The sequence below is a fragment of the Bos grunniens genome, chromosome 7, assembly GCF_055505025.1.
Source record: "Bos grunniens cultivar Pamir isolate PY7600 chromosome 7, Bosgru_T2T1.0, whole genome shotgun sequence".
Taxonomy (NCBI): domain Eukaryota; kingdom Metazoa; phylum Chordata; class Mammalia; order Artiodactyla; family Bovidae; genus Bos; species Bos grunniens.
The window spans coordinates 89,787,884-89,807,199 of NC_141171.1; the positions used below are offsets into that span (position 1 = coordinate 89,787,884).

Below are 19,316 nucleotides of genomic sequence, written 5' to 3' on the forward strand. Positions count from 1 at the left end.
CTCAGAGTTCTCTCCAAAAACTTTATTAACAAAATCCTTCTCTGTCCCCACTTTCTTGGTTTCTCAACATGGATTTCAGAGTCATCTCCCTGGTTCTCGGATAGGGCATCAAAATCATAGTTCGTTCTTGAATGTAGCCCCAATTTCTTTATGCCTCAGCCAACTAAAAGAGGAAGAGTCCCATTTCAGCATCTTATTGTGCTTATTAAAGGACTATTAACTTGGAATATAATCTCTGCCCTGGGTGATAGATTATACTGATCACAAAGTGACCAGTTTTGCTCTAAAATATCCCTTTTCTATATACTTACTAACTCTGCATCCTTTCAGTTTCCAATTAATTTTTTTCCACGATGACATCACTTCTTCAGTTTTCTCATCACTCATCACTTTCAGAATCTGCTGCTGCTGCTAAGTCGCTTCAGTCGTGTCCGACTCTGTGCGACCCCATAGACAGCAGCCCACCAGGCTCCCCCGTCCCTGGGATTCTCCAAGCAAGAACACTGGAGTGGGTTGCCATTTCTTTCTCCAATGCATGAAAGTGAAAAGTGAAGTCGCTCAGTCGTGTCTGACTCTTCATGACCCTATGGACTGTAGCCTACCAGGCTCCTCTGCCCATGGGATTTTCCAGGCAAGAGTACTGGAGTGGGTTGCCATTTCCTTCTCTGTTTCAGAATCTACCAAGTACTAAATTATGTATTTTTTAAATTTCCATCTCAAGTGTCACTCTTGGCTTTTTCCTTCTTTTCATTTTTCTCTTTTTACCTAGGAAATATTGTTCAGTAATATTCCTCACTTCCAACCATTTTGAGTCAGAATAAACAAAAAGTAGATATTGCTTTCCCTCTTTTAATTTTAATTCCAGACAAATTGCTAGTGTTATTGCAAGTAGTAATCTTCACTCATCCAGTTGTCTTTCACAAACAGAGCAAAGCAGAATCTGCTCCTAAGTTAAACAAAAAGCAGAAATCAGAATGTCAAATTATAATTGGCATATCCCAGACATAATCAATATTGCCTTTTGCAAGTTCCTCCCACAGTTAAAGCAAATCCTGGTTAGTGCTGGCCAAATCTTGACTAATTTGGCTTCAAGTTATTACCATACTTAATATCTCAGAATCAACACTGATGACTAAGATAAAGTGAACTACGAGAAATGATCAGTATTCAATGCAAAAACTTTTTTCCTTTGAGCCAACTATTGCGGATGCACCTGCTTTATGTTCAGAGTGGGAAGAAAATCAAAAAAGACGTGGCCAATTTTGAAAGAGACACAATGTTTTCAATGTCTCAAAATAGCTCAAATACATAGCATTGCTTCTACTACTTATTCAGACTACAAGGCTGATTAAGCATATGCGTAGTGCAGGCATGCAAATAAAAAATTACCTATTCAAGTCCCACCTTACTCTCCCAGCTTCCAGTTCCTTATCTAAGAATGATATTGCACCAAGTAAGGGGCAGAGAGAAACCAGCAGTTCAGGGCTACATACAGGGAAGCAATCAGTATTTCTGGTATTGTATTTGTGGATGGCTCTAGAAATAATCTAACCCAGCCCCTATTTTTCAGAGAGAGACCTCCAGTCTTAGTTCAAGTATCCTGCGCTGGCTAAGCTAACAAAAAAATACAATAAAATCACTGTGATTTGACTCCCAGGACACTGAGAAGAAATTGAATTTATATTAACTAGAGTCAGATTTTTATCAAAGTCATAATTCAAGAACCATGAAAGGGCTCAGAAAGGGTGATAAGAAGATATTTTAAAGGATTATTAATACGAGTAAACCAAAATCATTTGGAAAGCCCTCACTGGGGAAGTGGAAATATGAAGAGTCACAATCTAGATTCATTCCTTCAAGCAACTTTGTGGGTGCCATAGGTTCTACCAGGATTCAAGACAAAATATAGGGTGAAATGCATGGGTGAAATTGAGACTCACATCTGTATCGAATCATGTATAGACTGTGAGGGACAAGATGAGAGTCAGGACAAGGATCAACCCTTAATGGATGAGCATGCTGTAATGAGACTGATGCTGATTCATAACTGAGCCTAAATCCCTAGGAGGAAAAGATGTCCATTTTAGCTATTAGCTATTTTAGTACAAATAGCTAAAGACTCAAACCAAGTTCAAGAGTCAAAGTATGTACCAAAGAAGTAAAGGACAGTAAGTGGTTAGAAATCCAGGTGAGTAACGTTGCACAAATCCATAGAAGATCCTAATCTCCTATTAAGCAAAACAGTGAAGAATGCAATGATTCAGTACTTCATTGAAGAGTGAATGCATGTTATGTTGTACGGCTATTTTTCTCCTGGTCAAAAATCTTATTTCATTTAATATCCAAGGGCAGATTTTTATTTAAGTTGAAACAATGACATTTTAAATAACTAAACAATAGTTTCTAAAACTATTAGGTCATACTTTTGGGAGCAACTTATCTACAAATTATATTCCAAGTCAATGCAATGCAATACAAAAATAATTTTTAAAAAACTATCTGGAATAAGGTAACAAGGATACAATAATGAAGAAAACATAGGACTTGCCTTCACAGAACTCAGTGTGACACTGAAAATATCCAACAATAAAAAATGTGGTGAGTGTTAGGAAATAAATGCTATGAGAGTACTACAATGGGAATTCAATCTAATATGTGGAGTCAGGAGAGGTGTCCTTGACAAAGTGACATCTCAGCTGAGATCTAGAGAGTGAGCAGAAGTTTGCCAGGTAGAGATTTGAAAATGTGTGGGATTTTTTTAGGCTATCACCATGACTGGAGAGGTTCGACTGGCATTCACAGGAATTAACCACCCACTGACCAAATTGTGACAAATAACCCATCATTGTTTTAAGCCATTCAGTTTTGGGGTATTTTGTTGTTTTGCTTTCACATGGCCTAGTCAAGGGGCTGATGAGCTAAAAATGGCCTTCCAATCATCCTGACACATTACTGACATCAAAGCCTGATTTTCTACACTTTTTCAGACTAAAAACTATAAGGGTCCATGATTGGACCCTGCACTTAATTATTTCATTGCTACAGTAATGGAGGGTGCTATCAGCATTTAGTGAACGGGGCACAGGGATGCTATGAACCTTGCATGATGTGAAATTATTCAGCAACTCTTTTGACTTCAGAATATCATGCCAGACATTCAATCGGGGGGAAAATCTGAGCCTGCAACTTAAGTTCCTTTTACATATAAACACAAAGTATGCTTTACAGTGTTTTGATCTCAGTGATATTTGAGGGATGTAACTACTATGGAGAGTGAGAGAAGATTGCATTTTATTTTGTTTGAAAGTGTACCTGCAGTTGTTTATCATTCTGGAAACATCACATCACTGACAGCAACACCACTCATGGTATCTGGGCGGCTGGTGTAACACAACTCTGTCAGTTCGCATTTGTGCCATCAAATCCACAGGGATTCTTCAAACAGGGCACACATCTGACGACCTCATTATATCTTCCACTGTCACTTTGCCAGAACATTTACAGATGGGAATACATACTGTTTTAATATTCATCTTTTTATTTATGTTTACTTTATATACAAGTGGTAGCATTATTGATTTTATATTAACTGTGGAGCTTATTTCAGGAAAGTAGAGGTGACATTATCAAATACATTATAAAAAGAGAACTTTGACTTGGAGACAGTCGAGCTTGGAAAGAAAAACATATCCACTGTAGCCCATCAAATTCTTGTAAGCATTTTAAAATGTTGCCATTTTAAAAGAAGATAATACCTTTGCATCCAATAGACAACTCCTTTGGATTGATCTAGAATGTCTAATGTTTGCAGGCAATCATAATGCATACAGTTACTGAGTGCCATGCATATGTTTCATAGCTTGAGTAACTTTCTCAACAGTTTGGCCCTATTTCACCCCCAAACCAAGGTCAGAATCACTTGTATAAGATATCTCTAGTCACTACTGCATCCCAGTCTTACTCCACCATGGTTTCAATTGATTCTTCCATGGAACATCAAAATTGTCTTCTTTGAATTCAGACATGGATCAGCATCAGGACTATACTCTGTGCACTTAAGTTCCCTGAATAAACTTGTCTTGCTTTTCCTTATTTCATTTTCCATCTTTACTAACGGCTTTATTATCAATTATCCCTATAAAATTCTAAGCAATATATTCCTTGTATCATGAATTTTCTGACACTTACACTTTCTACACTCCTCTCAACGCAATCCTCTGAGTCTTTCAGTCTTCTTTCCTGATCACTAAATCTTAACTCAGTAAGTCTCTAAAGCAGGTACACATCTCCTGATTATTTTGCCTCCTCCTACAAAAAATACCTGTAAATAGCAGGCCATGTAAAGTTCTGTTGAATTTTGTTATGCCAGACTCATCCAGAAAAAAAAAAAAAAAGTGGGAGCTTTTGTATAACCTTGAGTTTTTGTATAATTTAGGCAAATCACTTAACCTCTACTTGCCTTAATATCTTGATATGTTAACTGAGGTTAATAAGAGAAAACTAATCTCAGAGTTGCGAGAATAAAATGAACTAATACAAATTAAGCAATTAAAACAGTGTTTACACACAGTGAACACTATATATTATTATTACTACACACAATTTCAGAAGTTATACTTTACAGTTTAGTTCAGTCTTTAAAGGCAATAATTTTAACTAAGTAAAACACACTAATTCTCACTTAATTAGAAATTTTGCTGATTACACAAATATAAGCACACATTATAAAATTCTAGGCACCCTCCCCGCCCCCACTAGGAGACAGAAGAATCTGGCCTCTTTCCAAATAGAATTTGCTTCAATACCAGCAGCCCCGGTGAGGCAGTCGGCAACAGTCACTAAGCAGACACGGCCTTGGCCCTTGGCATTCATTGGGCTTTTGGCCCAACTAAGACACTGTAAGCCCTCCAATTTGGCGGCAGCATCTGAAGTTCACTCCAGGTTACAGGAAATGAAAAACCATCCACCAAGCTTTCTAGAAGCTTTGTTCTCTTGGGAAAATGACTCAGCATTCAGGCAGGGGTTCTGTTCATGCGAAATTACCATAGACTTTAAAGCCCAGAGAAGGTAAGAAATCAGTTTAAGGTCTTACCAGCATGAAAATTAATCAGGATTCAATTCTCCCTGCTAGCTCTCAAATCTGTACTTTAATTAGGCTGGTGAGGGAGAACCAGACAATAAACTGAAACCAGTCATGAACCTCATTTCATTAAGCCCCTGGCAAGCTTCCTTATTAATTGCCTACCCAATGTCCCTTTCTTGACTGATAAGCTCATCCAGTTATGCAAATGTCCAAAATAGAATTCTAAGCGTATGGTTGGAGTCCCCACATCACAAACAACGCTTCATTCTGAGATTCTCAGAAAAGCAGCAGGTGTGTCCCAAGTCATTGGTTGTAGCATTGAAGATTGAGTATGAGAAGGAAACACGAACACTGCAAAAGCAAGAGGACTTGAATCACCAAGAGACAGATCATCTAAGGAGGTCCCGAATCCAGTGTTTCCACCATGGGCGCTGGGAGAACCTTGGCCTGCAGATAAAGCCGAGCTGAGACAGAAACAGGCATGGGTTTCAGCAATAGTAGAATGGCCAACAGATAGTGGGGGCCAGACGGCAGCCATGGTTTTCAGTAATTGTTTGGAGGAGAAAGATGCTTTTCCAAGCCTTTGGAAATGAAATTTGGGGCCTAGGCAGTAGAACAAAGAAATATAAGAACTCAAAGCACAATGAATAAAAAGATTCTGTTCTTACACTCTTCCCCTTTCTCTCTCCCTTCAGTGTCTCTCATTCCTTAACAGGTCTTGATATAAAATTGTATTTTTGTGTGACTTGTGAAATTTGTATTTCTGTCAACTTACTAGAAAACAGATTAAATTGCTTTGGTTTGAGGGGTTGGGAATTTTCTTTCTTGTTTTGACTAATGATTATTGGCCCACCATAGAAAAAAAGATACCCATCACTTTGAGCAGCTACTTTGCTAAAGCAGTAAATTGTATGGCAGAGTAACCAACTTTTTAAAAGAGCATTCAATTTATCTGAAGAAGTGAATTACCATCTTGTGTGGTTTGAAGAGGTGAATTTGTGGAACACATATAATATCTGACTAATGGAAACATGGATACTGTACATGATTAAAAGAAGATTGCTCTTTTAGGCATACAAATTGCACAACAGCAACCCTTTGGACAATGAATTATTAAATATCCCCTTGCTTAAAACAATGCCCCCTTCCTGAGGAATTTCACAATTCCATGCCAGGTTGAACCTTCCAGTCCTCCCTTATCATACATGGGAGCCCTCAACGCAACACAAATAACATCCTATTTTATAGTCTTTACAAGCAACAGAGAGCATTCAAATATCCCGCATCCCTAGGGGCATTGCCCTGCAAAACTCTAGAGAACATCAAGCACATTGGAACATCGAGATGGTCCCCTTGGAGCTGTGCCACAAGGCTCCCCTGCATAGCACTTTCCCAAGAATGGAATTAGCATGCAAGTTTGTACATAGTTAGCAGGGTGGGAGATTTCAGACAAGTGAGACCTTCTGCCAAACCCTTCCCAACTACACATTGTTCAGTAAGCATCTGATCTATCAACTCATTATCTAGCCAATCAATTCAATATCTAGCCAATATCCAAAATCTCCCAATCAATTATATCTTGAGTCCATCTCCACCCTCTTTTCTGAGGCACCATCTTCCCTTAACTAGACCACTGTTCTCACGTTTCCACTATGTTCCTCCTCCAGTGCATTTCCCACAAATATTACCAGTCATCTTCTTGAGGGGCTTCCCTGATGGCTCAGGGGGTAAAGAATCCACCTGCAATGCAGCAGACACAGGAGATGCGAGTTCAATCCCTGAATCAGTAAGATCCCCTGAAGAAGGAAATGACAACATATTCCAGTATTCTTGTTGAAAAAATTCCATGGGCAGAGGAACCTGGTGGGCTACAGTCCAAAGGGTCATAAAGAGTCGGACAACAACTAAGCGACTAAACGCACACACAACACAACTTCTTGAAACGTAACTCTAATCGTGTCAGTACTTCTTAAAACTTGTCAGTGGTTTTCTATTTATCTTAAAATCCTAAATCCCATGGTCAGGAAAATGTCCGCACAGTCTTCTCCTGTCTTCCTCTCTAGTCTCATCTTACATCACCCATGCTCTCTTATTATCCTGCAGGCGTATATGCCTTCTTTCAGTTTTGTCAAAGTGCCAAGTGCTTTCCTACCCCCGGACATTTGGATGTGCTGTTACCTTTCCCTAGAATTCTCATCCTCCCAACATTTCACTTGGTCATTCCAGATCACTCTTCAGGCTCCAACATAATTGCATCTTCCTAGAGAAGCTTCATAATCTAAACCAGTTCCTGCCATGAGAGGTAATAATCTCTCATCATCTTCTGTGCTTTAAAACTGAATTGATGCTGTTTAGTTGCTAAGACTCTTTAGCGACCCCATGGACTGTAGCCCACCAGCCTCCTCTGTTCATGGGATTTTCCAGGCAAGAATACTGGAGTGGGTTGCCATTTGCTTTTCCAGGAGATCTTCACAAGCCAGGAATCAAACCCACATCTCCCGTGTCTCTTACATGGCAGACAGATTATTTACCACTGAGCTACCATGGAAGCCTGCTTTACTGAGCACTAATCACAATTCATAATTAGATATTTATTTATATCATTTGTTCAACGCATCTACCTAGGTTGTAAGTCCTGCCAAGACAGGTGGATCCACTGTACCTAGCTCAGTGCCTGCCAAGATTGATGAATATCAAGGTGGGTAATGGACTCAGCAAGAGCAGGACTGGATATATGATTTTAGAAATTGTTAGCGTATGAAAGTGAAAGTTGCTCAGTCATGTCCAATTCTTTGCAACCCCATGGACTATACAGTCCATGGAATTCTCTAGGCCAGAATACTGGAATAAGTAGCCTTTCCTTTCTCCAGGGTATCTTCCCAATCCAGGGATCGAACCCAGGATTCCCACATTGCAGGTGGATTCTTTACCAGCTGAGCCACAAGGGAAGCCCAAAAAAATAAAGCTTAGCAGAGGATGGTTTTGACCCATCAACCTCTGTGTTATGGGCCCAGCACGCTCCTGCTGTGCCACTCTGCTGATAGACATTTTAGCACATATTAGACATAAAAGTGCTACAAAACATTCTTAGTAAGAAGATAAGATGACCGAAGACTGAAATTCAGTCATCCCTATGTATGGATAGCTGGTGCCCAAGCAAGTTAATTCCCAGCTGCCAAGATGAGAAAGAAATATTTACATGAAGATGATGGTAGCACTGGGGGCAACTACACTGAAGGTAGCCTTCATGTTGGCAACAATGACAAAGATAAATTTTTATTTTTATTGACCCAGCATTTTCTTCATAATTTCAGTAACTTATTTTAATGTCAAACTTTATCACAGTTGAATTCTAACTCTAAGCATATAAACTACAGAACATAAAATCCTCCTCTTTGAAAACCATAGACAGTTTTGACAATGTATTTGAAATCATTAACCTCTTAACTCTGGTACAAGTCCATATTCACAAGTATGACAATGATTAAGGTAATGAGTTAATCATTCCCTTCTAGTTACAGTCTTTCTTAATTAGTTGATTTAAACTGGGGAGTGGGAGGTGGAAGGGAAAGAATCTTCTGTGGAGTCTATTTTCATAGTGCCAGATAAGATTTCTGAAGGCTCTTTTCTTTTTTGAAAGATGCAGAAATGTAGACATCTTTTTAATACCATTTATGATTTTTTTAAGCTACCAAGTCCTCCTAAGCCGATTACCATATTTTAGCAAAATAAATCGCTTGGCAAGCACTTTCTACATGCCTGTCCTGCCCTGCAGAGACCATACCCTTAAATTGGGCCCTAAAGGAACAGAAAGAGGCCAAAGGATGTGACATGACCTTTACAGGCTTGAAAATTTGAAGTTTTCTAGTCACCTAACCAAAAATTAAGGGCCATGGATCCTATTTTCAGGATCAGCTGCATCGCCTTATAGGGCCTTAGTTCACATGTAATACTCTCTTCTCTAGTTTTTTTTAAAAAAGCGTCAAAATTTAATGTCCCTACATGAATTGGACGAGACCCCGCAAATATCCTAACATTACATTTTGCAGATACTGTTCAAATAATATTTTCTGCATTTTAATTTCTCTTTCTCATTTATGATTTAAAGAACTCTCAAGTGACCTTAAATAAATGCTAGATAAGAGTCTCAAATTTCTTCTCTTCAATAATTTCTCTCTTATCAGTGCACTTGTAAGTTTCAAAATACCTTTGCTCCTTCCCCTGTGTAGTATCATAGTATAAACTGGGGTGGTGCATACTTGTTCCAAACCTTTGGCATTCAAGAGACTTTTACATTTTACCTCCTGATGTCTGTGGTAAAAAGAAGCAGAAAGGTGAATGAATCAGTAAAACAAACCAACCTAAAGAACTTAGAGGACGATACCAGAGATTCATTGAGGCACTTAAGAGAAGTGACTTACACACAAATTCTCTTCCCATTTTCACTCTTTTCTCCCAAAATATTTCTCACTCTCTGTTTCTGTGAGTGTGACTGTTATACATACACTTACATACACATGTAAGTGGAATCACACAGTATTTGTCCTTCTATGACTGGTTTATTTCATGTAGCATCCTGTCCTCCAGGTTCATTCATGTTGTCACATAAGGCAGGGGGTACTTCTTTTCTAAGGCTGGATCATAAAAGCAGAAAGCAGAATGGTACTGACTAGGGTCTGCGAGGAAGGGAAAATGGGGAAGCAGTATTCAACTGGTAATGTAGTTTCACTTATTCAAGATGAATAGTTTCTAGGGATGTGCTATACACTCTAGTGCCTATTGTTAACATTATTATACTGTACACTTAAAATTTGTGAAGTGGGTACATACCATAAATTCTCTTACTATAATAATACTGTCTTTAAATTTCTCACTCGCCCTCTCTCTCTCCCCTACCACCTCTCCCCTCTTTACTCTCTCTCACTCTTTTTATCTTACCTACATTTTCTATTCCTAAAATAAAAGCCTTACCAGGTTGAATTGATTTTCCTCTTTCCACTACCCTTTAGTCAAATTTAAAACATATTTCGATTTAAATACTTTCAGGTTTTGTATTTTGTTTTGTTTGTTTGTTTCACTATGCATTAAGTCTCCATAATCCTTAAGTAATCAAAAAGGAAACTCCATGACACTATCATTTGGAAGTATAGAAAAGAGAATTTTTTCTTTAGGTTTCTCTGTTGCTGTTGCTAAGTTGCTAAGTTATGTCCGTCTCTTTTGTGACCCCATGGACTGTAGCCCACAAGGTTCCTCTGTCCATGGGATTTCCCAAGCAAGAATACTGGAGTAGGTTGCCATTTCCTTCTTTAGGGGATCTTCCTGACCGAGGGATGAACACTCCATCTCCTGTGTCTCCACCAGGGAAGCCCTTAGATTTCCCAGATATCATCTAATTGTTTACAATTTTTATAAATTTATCTTCACTTAAGAAATTAGAATATCAAGGCTTCCTTGGAAGCAACGTGCCATAATTCTCTCCAGTAAATTTAAGCCATTATAATAAAGAAAGAAAGCTTAAAAGGGCAGAAATTTACTAAAAGTTGAATCCTTGCTGAAGAAGGCCAATAATCCCAGGACTTGCACTTGGGTCTGTAGAGAGGTCTCAGTCTATGTCCGGTTTGTAATTACCTCTAATATTAGCCATGGCAATGGGGAGAGGGTCTCAGCATAGCCCTAAGGTACCTAACAGGATAAAGGAGGAGAAAAAAGAGAGAATGGGGGAGGGAAAAGCAAGTCAAGCACTGACCTGGCAAACTATAATGTCATTTAGTTTCTGATTTGCAGTTTTTCACATATTCTGAAATACAAATGTGAAAATTAAATGTAAGAAATTAAGAACATTGCTCTGAAAAAAGTAAATACTACCTAACACTTTTAATTTTAATACAAATATTATATTGTTCATACCTTTTATAGTTATTTCAGTTCACTTCAGTTGCTCAGTCGTGTCCAACTCTTTCTTTGCAACCCCATGAACCACAGCATGCCAGGCCTCCCTGTCCATCATCAACTCCCAGAGTTTACCCAAACTCATAGTTATTTATATGTTAATATTTGTTTTCATCCTATATTATAAGTTTCTTGAAGACAGGGATCTTGAAGTAAGGCTTGTACACACCACTCAGGAATCATAATGCACCCAGTACATACATACTTGAATGTGCTGAGATGAAACAGAATCTATCATTACTTAAATTTTTAGTGCTGTAAGAAACAACTTAAATGTTTCATATTGATTTAAAAGGAATTAAATTTATCTATATTCTAGTAAATAATTTTAAAATGTGTTTCAGAAAATATTTATAACTTCACAGAAATGTTTATTTACCTGTAATTTTAAAAATTAAAAACAATAGAATATGATAATTCCAGTCTTTATATATGTGTGAGATTATGTGTGTATATGTATTAATATATCTTATATGTATATATGTGTGCACGTGTATAGGAGGGAATGTGTGTGTGTGTGTGTGTATGAGGGAATATATGTGTGGGTGTATCTGTATATGAGGGAATGTGTATGTGTGTGTATAAAGGAATGTACATGTGTGTGTATATGAGAGAATATCTGTGTAAGAAGAAATGTATATGTGTGTTTGTGTGTATGAAGGAATGTATATGTGTGTGTATGAGGGAACGTATGTGTGTGTATATATGAGGAAATATGTGTATGAATGTGTATGACGGAATGTATATGTGTGTGTGATAGAATGTGTATTTGTGTGTTTGTATGAGGGAAGGTATGTGTATGTGTGAATATGTGTGTGTATGTGTGTGAGGTAATGTATATGTGTGTGTGTATGAGGGAATGTATATGTGTGTGTATGAAGGAATGTATATGTGTGAATATGTGTGTGTATGTGTGTGAGGAGTTGACTCATTGGAAAAGACTCTGATGCTGGGAGGGATTGGGGGCAGGAGGAGAAGGGGACGACAGAGGCTGAGATGGCTGGATGGCATCACTGACTTGATGGACGTGAGTCTGAGTGAACTCCGGGAGTTGGTGATGGACAGGGAGGCCTGGCGTGCTGCGATTCATGGGGTCGCAAAGAGTCGGACATGACCGAACGACTGAACTGAACTGAACTGATAAGGGAATGTGTATGTGTGTGTATGAAGGAATGTGTATGTGTGTGGGGGGGAATGAATATGTGGTGTGTGTATGTGTGTGGGGGGGATGTGTATGTGTGTGTGGGGGGTGTGTATTTGAAGGAATGTATATGTATGTACAAGGGGATGTATATATATGTATGAGGGAAAGTATGTGTGTATGTATGAGGGAATGTGTATGTGTGTGTGTGTGTGTATGAGAGAATCTGTACGTGTGTGTGTGTGTGTGTGTATGTGAATAAGAAATGAAAGGAAAGAAGCATCTCTGAGCGCCTGAGCAGCCACTTGACTGAAGAAGACTACAACCAGCATGGCTTCCTGTCCTAGTCTATACACTTAATCAGCACCTGCCTCAACACTTGCAAATCAAATCTTTATTGATTTGCAGTCTCACTGCCTCAGAATGTGCTTTTGTAGGCAGAGTGTCTGGAAAGTGGGAGAATTCCTAATGCAAAACACTGGAGGAGAGGTTGGCTCTACTGGGAAAGAGGTCACAGGGCTTTCCTCTTCTGGTACACTCAAAAGAGGACAATCTTTCAGAAAAGCAACTGCAGCAAAACAAAGAAGACTAGTGTAATACATTCAATATGATCAGACAAAGAACAATAACCCCAATAAATAATAATATGTAACTCAAGAACCTGACTCTATATAGCACAGAATAAAGGAAATAGCAACCCACTATTGCATTCTTGCTGGGAAAATCCCATGGACAGAGAAGCCTCATGGGCTATAATCTGTGGGGTCTCAAAGAGTCAGACACAACTGAGCGACTGAGCACACACTCAAAGAAATAATGTAACAATTATAAATCCATCAGATCAAAATAAGCAGTCAACATTTAGACTAAAATGGGTATTTTTCACACTGATTTATGCAGTTTGGCCAATTTCACTCTCTAAATCAATCTGTTTAAGCAGATTGATCAATTTCACCACCTAAATTCTTTCCACATGGATGCAGTTTAAGAATGTTACGAGAATAAAAAAAATCGCATGCATGCAGTCATCTCATAGGTGATTGACCAAAAATGGAATTTCCAACACAAGATAAAACGAATACAATTACATGAATGGTGGTGGAAGTTGTATTTGTAGTTAAAAGACTGCTCTAAAACATATGATACCTTAGATGTATGCCCAGTTTTTTATAACTGCCCCCAGGCAGCCTTGCTGTAGAAGGTTTAGGGGCAGGTTATCAGAGACTAACCGAAGCAGCTCTGGGCTAAGAAAGGGACTTTCAGACCACAGCATTCTCACAAGTTCTAAGAAGTCATCCCTAGTGAGAGGGACCACATTCGAAGAGGATTGACAGTTTAGACTGAAAACAGCTTTCAAAGAGACTAATCTTATAAAGTATTGCAAATGAATAAGGGCAACAGGAGTAGGTGTTCACCTGCCAGTCTCCGCAGAACGAGATGAGAGCCTGTCTGTGCTCACACATGCGCTGACTTAAAAAAAAAAAAAATCACATAAAAAACAACATCTTTGCTACGGAGACGTTTTTAACAAGTATTACAGAAAGAGCACCAGCTACCAAAAAGAGTTGCCAGGGCCAGAAGGAGCCATCAATCGAAACAGTTTACATTTCAAAGTTTTTCCAAGAAGAGTGAAAACGTCTCCCCGCCTTGATGGAAAACGGAGGCGCTGTAGTGAAGGTTCTATGTGCTGCCTTCTAAGTCAAGTTCCTTTCTCTCCAGTGGTCCTTTAACCCTTAGGTTAGTGCCAACAGGTAGAGACAGCAGAAGTGTTTTCATCTCCTGGGGCAGGTGCTCTGAGCAGCTTGCTAGGCTGTGGAGTCAGGATAAAAAATCCTCTTCCTGTTACAAGTTTTGTAAGAGAAGCACCTGCTTGCTCTTGGGTACTATTTGAGATTAACAGGTCACTTTTACTTCTATATTCAGTACTTCCTCCCATCACTTAACAAATAATTATACATATCTGCCTTGGAATGCTTTTTACCCCTGGAGATAATTCAAGAATTGAATTCAAGCTCTTACTTAGCTTCTTTAACAATCTAAAAAATGAATACTAACAATGCTACATTTAACCAGGGTGTTGTGTATTTATGTGTCCCTTTTAAAGAATGAGGTTTTTATTTGTTTGTTTGGATGAGAGAAAAAGTTTGCAAGTGTTTCTTGGGCCTAAGGAAAAAAGAACATTTCTTAAGGTCAGTAACAATTTTCCAAAGGTCTATAATCTAATGTATACTTTTGCTTCTAGCTTTTAATTTTCTGCTTAATTTTTTCATGACATTTCTAAACACCGTATCTAATTTCCTGAATCTATTAGAATAAACTCTACATACTTGCATTCTTTGTTCTTAGAAGCTAGTCAAATAGAAACACTAATCTAAAAAATTTTTACAATTAAGACTTGGGGAAAGAAAATAACAACAGACACTGCAAATCTTTTTTCAGGACTTGCGTCCCATGAAAATAGTTACTTGTATGTCTCCCTCTCATACATATGGCCTGGTGTCAACAATCCCTCCGCTAGATCCAACTGTGTCACCACATCTCTTTGACCCACTGGCAATTTGTACAACTGTTGATAAAGATTCAGACACCCTGATAACCCAGCAGCATTGCCATGACCATTTTCTTAGATTGCAATAGAATAGATGGAATAAAAAAGGGAAAAACTGAAAGGACCATTCTCTCTTCTTGTACACACACAGAAATGCTATTCATTATGATTATAAAAATTACAGTCACTTTCTTAGATTGATCTATTGATATTAATTACACAATAGCCCTGAAAAATATTTCCAATTTCCATGCCAACATTCTTTGTAAATACCAGTGGTTCTCAATGAACTCCTTCTGACCTTCTGGTCGGAGGCTGTCACTGTGCGATGTACGTAATTCTCTCAACACTGATCCATTAGTTCTGTTCCGTGTTGGGGGTCAGGCCAATACTGCAAAGTCAAAGATAATTAGCAGACCTATCAATAACCAGCTACACAACTGCCGCCTAAGTGACAGGCCAGAAAAGCTAAGAAAAGAGGTAGCAATATAAAGTAGAAGGGAAGTGCCGGTACATTCTATGGTTCGAGCAGCTGCTATGGACTATCAGCATCACCAGGAGACCTCATTGCATTAGCATAAATTCAAACGACAAATGCACAGTGCTATTCAGAGACTCATTAATTTGCAATGGGCGCAGTGCTCATGACATATTAGTGCAAAATTCAAATGTCTTTGTAGCAATGTGAATTTAGTTGTGAGACCAAAGTCGCTAAAATGAAAATGTGTGGGTTTTTTAGCAGTTTATTAAATTATGAACTGTGATGACTATATCCGTGCATCTTTTTAAGCAGATGAGGTCCAGCGTGCTCCAGCGGCAAATCGCATGGTTTATGTTGATATTTTCCTGTCAGACAATTTCCAAGCTGCAGATAAGATACTAGACTGTCTGCTCTGCTCTGTTGCATGTGGACTGAGAGCTCCCCCTTCTGGACAAATGACACTGCCACTCTAAAAGAAAGCCGGACTATTTATTGTCTTCTTTTTATGCTTTTAACAACAGGTTCTGAGGCAAAAATCTTCAGTAACCTAAAGCCAGAAGAAAGTGATTTGGCATCATCTATTGTAAATGAAAGTATATTAACACCTTCTAACAAAACGCAGAAAAGCCACCCTCAATTGAAGTCGTCTTACGTAATTTTATATGAAGCTACTCCAAGACCTCATTTAAAAGTATCTTTTTAAAAAATCATTGTCTGACTTATATATACCAAGAATAGAAGCAAAATACAAGACAATAATGAAAAATTTTCGTATTCATATGCTTTCATGATGCCATAAACAAGCGTACAGTTATTAGCATTAAATTGAATAAAGAAAAAAGCACGCATATAGAGAGACAGAGCCTTTTAAACAAAGCAACCAAGTGTATATTGTATTCAACTCGGCTGAATGAGATTATGAACATACATAGACAAGAAAAGTCAGATCAGACCTGTGCCAAGTGTATCTGGTGGGCTAATTTTGTTTTAATATAAAGAATCTTCTACCAAATTATTTCAAATTAGTCAAAGTAGATTTATCACTGGTGAGTCTTTTCAAAATAGGCACACACTATATATATATATATATATATATATATATATATAAAATGATTCAGATTGTTACAACAATGGAATAAAAGGGTTGTTAACTTTGTCTGCAGTACTGACACAACCCAACCAGAGAAAATGGCAACACCTGCACTTCTTAGTATCCAGGGTTCATAGTCTCTTAAAGGAGATCTAGATTCTAGTTTATATGATATAAATACTCACGTTCATATCTAATACTTATAAAGACATAGATTTAGCATTTTGCAGTACAAAGTATAGCTTCCAAACCATGTAACATACCTTTGAATAAACTGAAATGCAGGTTACCATTTAACTTGCTTTTAAGAGAATATAAAATCCACAAGTAAAAGTTCAACCTTCGGCCATTTGAAGTAACTAATCTCCACCTGGCTACCAGAAGTGTGCTTTAGCAGATCCTTATGTAAAACTAGTACTTCCCTGGTGGCTCAGAGGTTAAAGCATCTGCCTGCAATGCAGGAGACCTGGGTTTGATCCCTGGGTTGGAAAGATCCCCTGGAGAAGGAAATGGCAACCCACTCCAGTATTCTTTCCTGGAGAATCCCATGGATGGAGGAGCCTGGTGGGCTACAGTCCATGGGGTCAGACACGACTGAGCGACTTCACTTTCACTTTTCACTTTATGTAAAACTATGTCTATCACTTTCTAAACTTTGAATAAATTATATAATGTAAAAAGAGGGTTATGTCACACAATGATTGCTTCTAAACTTAATTATGTACTTTCTGAGTACTCAGTTTATGATGAATTTGGGGAAAGCCATTCCACTAAAAGCTGTGTACTGTTAAATTACATTTTATCATATCATAGATGTTTTGTGTCATCTTCAACAATTAAAAGTAAGATCATTGTCATCTCTCCTACTTACTTGCACTTGAATTGTCTTCAGTAATTTAGCAGGCTCATTTTATTTTATAGTCACTGCTACAAGAAAAATACAGAGGTCATGAGGACTGAAAAGGATCGCTATATATTAAACATGTGGAAGGAGCATATAACCGAGCATTATCAGATTTATCACTATACCTGCATATACAGGCAGTGCTTTTCTCTACCACATTCAGAATACAAGGCTCACAGAATGTTAGGGCTGGAAAGGCCATTGTTGATCATCATTTTACAAACACAAGAATCAGAGACTCAGAAAAGTTCTGCAAATTTACCAAGAACTAATGGCTAAAAAGTGGTAGAACTGAAAAAAAGAAACGCTGGTCTCTAGACATTCCTTTCAAACTTGATCACACACATCAGAATCACTTGGAGGGTCTGTTGCAACAGATTGAAGGCCCACACCCAGAGTTTCTGATTCAGGTATCAGGTGGCTGGAGCAGGAGGGGGAATTCCAGGTGATACTGCTCTTGATGATCTAGGAACCACACTTTGAGAACTACTGGTCTCTCCACCAGTTTTCATAAACAGCTGTTATCTTATTTTCAATAACTTTTCTCATCGTAATGAGCAAAGCAAACTCAGGTTAATACCACATTACTTGGCTCTAATCTCTCTAATAGAGGATTAGGATAATACCTACAGTGTGAAAAACCTGGAAAAAAAATAAAGCAAGATTAGGGAATGTAAGGGCACTAAATACTAAAAAGCTTATGCCCATTGAGGTGAATCATTATCCCAACCAGCCTATCTAAAATCTCAAGTTAATATTAAACCACACCCAGTGTAAAAGAGCCGAGCAACGCCCTAAAATGTTCCTCTCTTTCCCTCCATCCTCAGAAGTCCCTATGTCATTTATATCCTAAGAATTTCCTACTGCATTTGTCAAGTCATACTAAAGGTAGCTCTGCTTCTGTGATTTCCAAGCTGTCCTTTTTCGTTGCCTCTTTACCTGTCTGATCACATGTCTATTTTGTGAGTACAAAATAATCTCTGAGCTGCAGTTTTCTTATATCATAACAGAATCTCGTCCGAAGCCAAACACAGGGAAGACGACCTTGTTCTCTGCTGCCTTCCCCCACTAGCAGTATTTAGACCAACACTGACGTTTACCTTCTTTTCCGCCTCTAAATAGAATAGCAGCTATAGACCTGATGAATCAAAGTGCAGTTCATCATTGCCTAGAAGGTCTGAGCAAATTTCTGTCACAAGAACCAGAAAGAAAAAGCCTCTGCACAAGGGAACTTGAAACTGCCGTGCTCGAAGCACTGGCTCAGAAGAATAGGAGCCTATTCAAGAGGAATTTCACTCATCTGCCTGTTCTTTAGTCTCCTGTACAGAAGTCAGCAAACCTGTTCAGCACTCTGGTCTCACAGTTGTGATATCACTGCCTTTTTTTTTTTCCTGGTTTGGGGAATGTCTGTGATGAAGGTAATCACCAGAATACTACCACCACCAAAAAAAAAAAAGTTTTAAAAATAGTTTCAATTTGGAAAATGAATTTGACTGATGGTGGGAAAAGGTTTTAACTATATATATATATATATATATATAAACCTTGATGTTTTTGTGCTCTCTCTCCCATTTTTATTGGGGTTTACTTACTTTTTTTTAATAAGAGTTTTAATTAAATTATCTTTTATCAATTTTCTTAAAGAATTGATTTCATGGAATAGGTTTGATTCCAATTCATACCATGAATAAGCTAGCACTGTTCTGAATGTTGAGAAACCTCCCCCCACAAAATAACACCCCTATTTCCAAAGTTCTTTGGTAGGCTATTACATTAAAATCTGCTTTGATATGTTACTTGAATGTCTATAGAAAATAATGTTTCCATTTCAGAATAATTTTCAAAATAAATGGTTTCTAAACAGATTTCACTTTGCCGAATATTCACTTTTCTACTATTGTCCCCATTTTTCAGATAAGCCACCCAATCACAGAAACATTAATATAGGTTTGTCATGATTGCAGATGCATCCCAGATGTTTCTGGGCTTACCCTCTGCCTAAACCTGCACTTTATATTCACCGCCATTTCACCTTGGCCTTCCTTTAATAGACTCCAAATCCCAAAATCTTTATTACTCTAGGTGGTTCCTTTCTTGACCTGTTTACCACAATCCTTGAA

General features: G+C 38.1%; 1 long non-coding RNA gene across 1 annotated transcript; it reads right to left on the reverse strand.

The window, feature by feature from the left end:
* Nucleotides 1–835: 835 nt before the first annotated feature.
* On the reverse strand, nucleotides 836–14,916 carry LOC147369950 (uncharacterized). Its single transcript, XR_015168191.1, has 3 exons — nucleotides 13,589–14,916; nucleotides 10,830–10,880; nucleotides 836–946 (listed from the first exon to the last, which is right to left on the reverse strand). It is a non-coding gene; the product is annotated as an uncharacterized LOC147369950 (long non-coding RNA).
* Nucleotides 14,917–19,316: the final 4,400 nt, after the last annotated feature.